The sequence below is a fragment of the Macadamia integrifolia genome, chromosome 13 (genome assembly GCF_013358625.1).
Source record: "Macadamia integrifolia cultivar HAES 741 chromosome 13, SCU_Mint_v3, whole genome shotgun sequence".
NCBI classification, from domain to species: domain Eukaryota; kingdom Viridiplantae; phylum Streptophyta; class Magnoliopsida; order Proteales; family Proteaceae; genus Macadamia; species Macadamia integrifolia.
The window spans coordinates 19,217,614-19,223,381 of NC_056569.1; positions in this window are offsets into that span (position 1 = coordinate 19,217,614).

The following is a 5,768-nucleotide window of genomic DNA, read 5'->3' on the forward strand; positions in this document are numbered from 1 at the left end:
GCTATGTACGGATAAAACAGGTATTATATCCGTATTTTAAGGTATATACGTATGCTACATCGTATGCCCGGGGTGGGGTCCGAACCCGGTCAAAATCCCAAGTTTTGGCTCTCAGGCGGGTATAATAGGTGGGTACACCCACCCACCTGAGTGACCCATCCAAGACTATTCACTTAATTAGGAATAGTATATAAGACTTAATGATTTCTTTTCTTTCCATTTATTACCCTCATACGTTTGGTGAGAAAGTAAAGAGGAGAGAGAAAAGAGAGGGAAGAAGAAAGGAAGAGGAAGAAAGGAAGGATTTCAGTGGCGCCAAAGCTAGATCTTGCCATTCCGGTGCCGGGGGAGTAATCTTCAACTCTAGATCTACGGTTGGAGGTAAGAAAAGTTGGGTTTTATGAACATTCACCATACCCGAGCTTTAAACCCTCGATTCGAGTATGATTTCTTGAGATCTTATAAATACCCTTTGAAATGATGAATCTAAGGTTTAATAGATGATTTATGTGTTGATCTTGAAGGATTTGAAGAGTTATTGACAAGATAGAAGGAGCATTGTGAGTTGGAAGTGATTTGAAGGGTTTGAAGTCATTTTTGGGCAAAGAAGGTAAGATGGTTTCCCTCACTTGAATCTAACCTAGATCTAGGTTAGAACCATCCTATAGGACCTCAAAGGGGTGAAGAATGGGTGGGGGAAAGCCCCATTTGATTCCCCAAAGGATGGAGAGAATGGGCAAGAAACAGAGTCATTCCCGCCAAAACCGGTGGGTACAACCGGCGGGTACCTACCCGCCTGAGAGTACCCACCTGAGAAGGCAGGGGTCCCTGGCCAAACCGGTGGGTATAACCGGTGGCTATAACCGGCAGGTAGGTACCCGCCGGTCATAACCGGTGGGTATAACCGGTGGGTAGACAGCCCACCTGTCTTACCCACTTGTTTGGCCCCGAAGATGATCCTTAGGTCTGATCGAACCCAAATCGGACGTGTGACCTTCTTTTGACGTTCTAAACACGATTTTGACATCGGATTTCATTAATTTCGATTCTAAAATGGTGAAGTACTAACCCCTCTCAATTATGTTAGGTTCACCAAATCCTACCCGATTCGCTCCGGATCTCACCCGTACCGATCGGGAATCCTTGTACGCTACAAGTAAGTGGAGAGAGGACATTTGGCCTTGTTTCAAGGCATTTGTTTGGCATTCATTTAATTATATCTAATCTAGTCATGTCATCATGAATATGCTATATAGATTAGTCATTCCACTCATTGATGTGCATATATGCTATGTTTACTTTTCAAATGCCAATTGAATGAGATGTTTATATGTTGAATGTGGACATCATGGTGCATAATGCATTGATAGACTAGATGCCGTAGTCGGCTTGGAAACGAATGCATTGGTGGCCCGTGGAATGGGACACGGAGGCACTATGCAGTCGTACTATTATCATATAGGAGCATGCGGTATTAGGATTCTCACCATCCCGTGCTACGACCCTTCCCAACAGGGGTTAAGGTGTTGGGTTACCATTTGGGGGAAGTAGGGGTCGCGGTTGTCGGACACTGTGGCGGTTAGGCATTACGCCCGGTGAGTCATGTAGGACAGTCGGCAACCCCGGTGGTACATTCAAGAGGGCCAATCGTACTGCTTTTAAATTGCTGGAGTCAGCACCTTTATTTCAGTTATTTACATTTCTGTTGAGAGCCGGTGGACGGTATTGTCTTTACTTTTCCGAGTACTCACGGTGGGCCTTCTCCAACAGCCCTATGGGCGTATCGCGGGAGGGAGTTCGTGGCTCGTACCCGGAGTATAGGCGCACTGTGGCTGTAGTAGCACTTAAACCAAAGACTTAGTAATGTTGCTTAGGTGGATGTGAATTAAAATGAATAGCATGGCATGTAGTGCATATGATGTGTTGTGATGTGTGGACTGTTGTGTGTGATCCACCTCTCTACTTACTGGGCTAGTGAGCTCATTCCACATGTGCACCCCCTTTTTAAATGATTTTGCAGGTCAAATATCTGAGGAGCAGGGGGTGGGTCCCACAGTCGAGTTTCCTAAAGAGGACTGGTGGACCCCTGAGGAGTTTGAGCACGGCGTAGACTGCTCGTGTGAGAGCTGTGCTGCGGGACAGCAGTTCTGAGGCCGAGCTGAGCTCCACCCTGGAGGCCGTGCTGAGCTCTTCTACATGATGCCGAGCTGGGCACAACCCCTGATGCCGAGCTGAGCTCCAACCTTGAAACCGAGCCGAGCTGTGTACTCTGATGGTTTTTGATGATATCCTGTATATACTTGATATTTGAATTTTATTCTTTTTGTGTATATATCACGCCTTCGGGCCCAAATGTATATATATTTATTGTATCACAATTCGGGTATCAAGTATATGAGACTTATTCATAGGTAAAACTTAGTCTTCCGCTGATCTGATGAACTTGTGTTAATGTGTGTATGCTGTGGTGGAATACAGTATCTGATGATCCTGGCAGGTTTGGGTTAACCGGTGTTAACTCGGTCACCGCTCCGGTTCAGTGTGAACGGGGTGTGACACAAACTCTTGCTGATACACCCCCTTAAAGTGAGGATTTGAGCGCTCTAATCCATAGCTTGTCTTAGAGGGAAGAAAATCGTGCCTGGCGGAGGGTTTTCATTAGAATATGCAAAGGATAGGGCCTCCTTAGTGTGGGAGGCAATTAAGAGACTCATTATTGAGGCATTCTATTCACGCCAAACTTTAGCTAGAGTAGCATCCTGAGGGCAACTTTGATCATCAAGTACATAATCATATGAGCTGAGGGCCTTTATTATTGAGGCGTCCTATTCACACCAAACTTTAGCTGGAGTAGAATCTTGAGGGCAATGGAGGTTTCCTAGAACATAATCATATAGTGATTGAAGCGTCTTTTTCATACCACAATGTAACTTGAATAGTATCGTGAGGGTACTGTTGGTCGCCAAGAACATAGTCAAATAACCTAAAAAAAAAAAAAAGGAGTATCGAGAGAAAAGAGAAGAAAGGGAAGAATAAAAGAAAATTTAGTTCAGGTTGATGCTCATTGGAGCTTTCAATTAGATCATTAATGGGAGTAGGGTTGGCCATAATAGTATGAAAAAGGCCACAGGACAGCAACAGATAATGTAGAAGAGAAAAGAAAATTTTGGTTTAGGGGTGAGGCAGGAGTCTTAATAGGATGTAGAGATTGGCAATCAGTGGGACTCCTAGAAAATAAGAGAAGATAGGCAAGCATAGGAGGTGATAATGTCCGAGACAGAGTGGAACTCAAAATCTTGCTGATAGAGACCACCAAATCTCTTTGGTCGATAGATGATGTTCCATGAGACTGTAGGCATAGAGGATTTGTTACCACTTTACAAGAAGTACTCACTGCCGGTGGAGTCAAGAGCTTTGCGTACAGAAGTTGGAATCTTGAAACAAGACATAACATAGAGTGACATAGATGAAAGGGACGAGTGGATGAGGAACAATTTGCCAGTAGGGTTGAGAAATTGGGTTTTCCAGTGTTAGAGCTTCCTAGAGATGTAGTCAATCAGGTCTGAACAGTGAGGTTTTGGAAGTTTTCCACTGATGAAGGAAATTCCCAAGTACTTGTCCAAAGCTAAGGTAGGAGTGATCTAAAAAAATTCCCAGAGTTGTCTCTTAATGGAGGAGTCAACATTGGGACTGAATAGAGTTCTTGTCTTGCTGAGATTGATAACTTGACTCGAGAAATTACAATAAGTTTTGAGAATGGAGCTAAGGGCTCTAGCCTCAGGAAAAGACGCTTTCCCAAACAAAATTAGGTCGTCCACGAAAATGCCATGTGTGATAATCTTGTTGCCCCCAATTAGTTTGAACACCACCAATTTTTCTCTCCTCTAAAGCAATAGCCAGCGTAGTAGATAACACCTTAGCACAAAGAACGAACTAGTATGATGAAAGTGGATCACCTTGTCTCAAGTTGCGGGATGGTTTAAAGAAATGAAAGGGGGCTCCATTGAGGAGGATAGCAATCTTGGTAGTCTCCACACAGAACATAACTCATTGGACCCAAGTGTTATAGAAGCCAAAGTTGAGGAGGGTGCTCCTAAAAAAATGTTGTTTGAGTCTATCGTAGGCTTTGTTCATGTCAATTTTGAAGGAGAAATAACCATTCTTGGCTCTTCTTGTGTATTTGATCTTGCTCAAAATCTCATTGCAAATGAGAACAATGTCCTGGATATGCCTCCCTTTGATGAACCCATTCTAATTGAAAGAAATGATCATGTTCAAAAGAGGTTGTAATCTGTTGACAATGATTCGTGAGATAATCTTATTGACGAAAATGCATAGACGGATCGATCGAAACTCTAAGATAGATGAGGGATGTTCCACCTTGGGTATCAGAGAGAATGTAGGTTTGGTTCATATGTATGATGAACACTCTATCTAAGAAGAAATTTTTAACACAAGTGATGACCTCCGAACCAATGATGGATTATGATTTGTGATAAAAAAAAAAAGACTTGGGTACCCATCTGGTCCAGGAGACCTATGAGATGACATGGAGAAGATAGCGGATAAAATTTCCTCATCGGTCACTGGCCTATTAAGTTTGGAGTTGTCGTTGAGAGTGATTCTACCTCTGATAGGAGCAAAGTGGTTGTCATCCTAGACAGGTTATTAAGACGAATACATTGAAGAGAGAGTCCGTTTACATTGGTGGTTTTGATGGAGATCCTCGCTCTGCGCTTAAGAGTGGACGGGTGGAAGAAGTGAGTGTTGTGGTCTCCAAAATTAACCCAATCAATTCTAGATTTTAGTTTCCAGAGCACTTCCTCTTGATGGGTCAGTGACAAAGAAGAGCGAGTAGATGTTTCTCCTGTAGAAACCAATAATCATTGCACAGATGAGGCTGGACAAGTGATAGGGAAGTTAAAAGAGTTCTTGAGTTGTTCCAGCATGTGAAAGATAATAAAATATTGCCTATATATATTAAAAAGAAAGTATTTGAGGAGAGATATAAACACAAATATGGCCTTTCTCTTATTATTATTATTATTTTGGGTGGGGATTTTTATTTGGTAACTTAAAATTCATTAAATAAAAGTAAGAAATACAAAACAGATAAAGAAAGACATGAAACACACAAGGTTTGGATGTAAAATACCAAGAACCAATGAGTGGAATATGACCAAGCTGTTTGACATACCATAAATCTACCAGGCTAGAGAATAGTCGAAACCAAAAGATTTCCCAGTAAAATTGTTATAAAAACAACTACAAATAGACACAAGTTCCTCTTTCATGAGGGGGAAATGTAAAACCATAATAGAAATTTGAACGAGCATAACAAACACAAAATATTACAGTACACAGAAGATTGGGGGGGGGGGGTTATTGTTGAAGGACGGGGGAGGAAATCACAAGTTTATGTAAACATCATGATATGATTAATCGGGCACAATTATAGACCCCACAACAGAAGATGATGGCCTACTGTTAATTTGTCTACTCTCTCTCTCTCTCTCTCTCTCTCTCTCTCTACCCCTCCCCAGTTCTCTCCTACCTACACGTCCATACCCGACAGCCCAACATATCGGCGTTGCCTGTCCCGCTTCCCACGATTCATTTTTTTAGAGAGAGAAAGAGATACGTGGCTGCTTTTTTTTTCATTAAAAAAAAAATAAAATCATGGAGCCAATTTTTGCAATTTGAGGTGCCCCACCTTTCTACTGTACGGAGGTACTGAACTACATTAACAATCTCACCTTCTTTTTTTT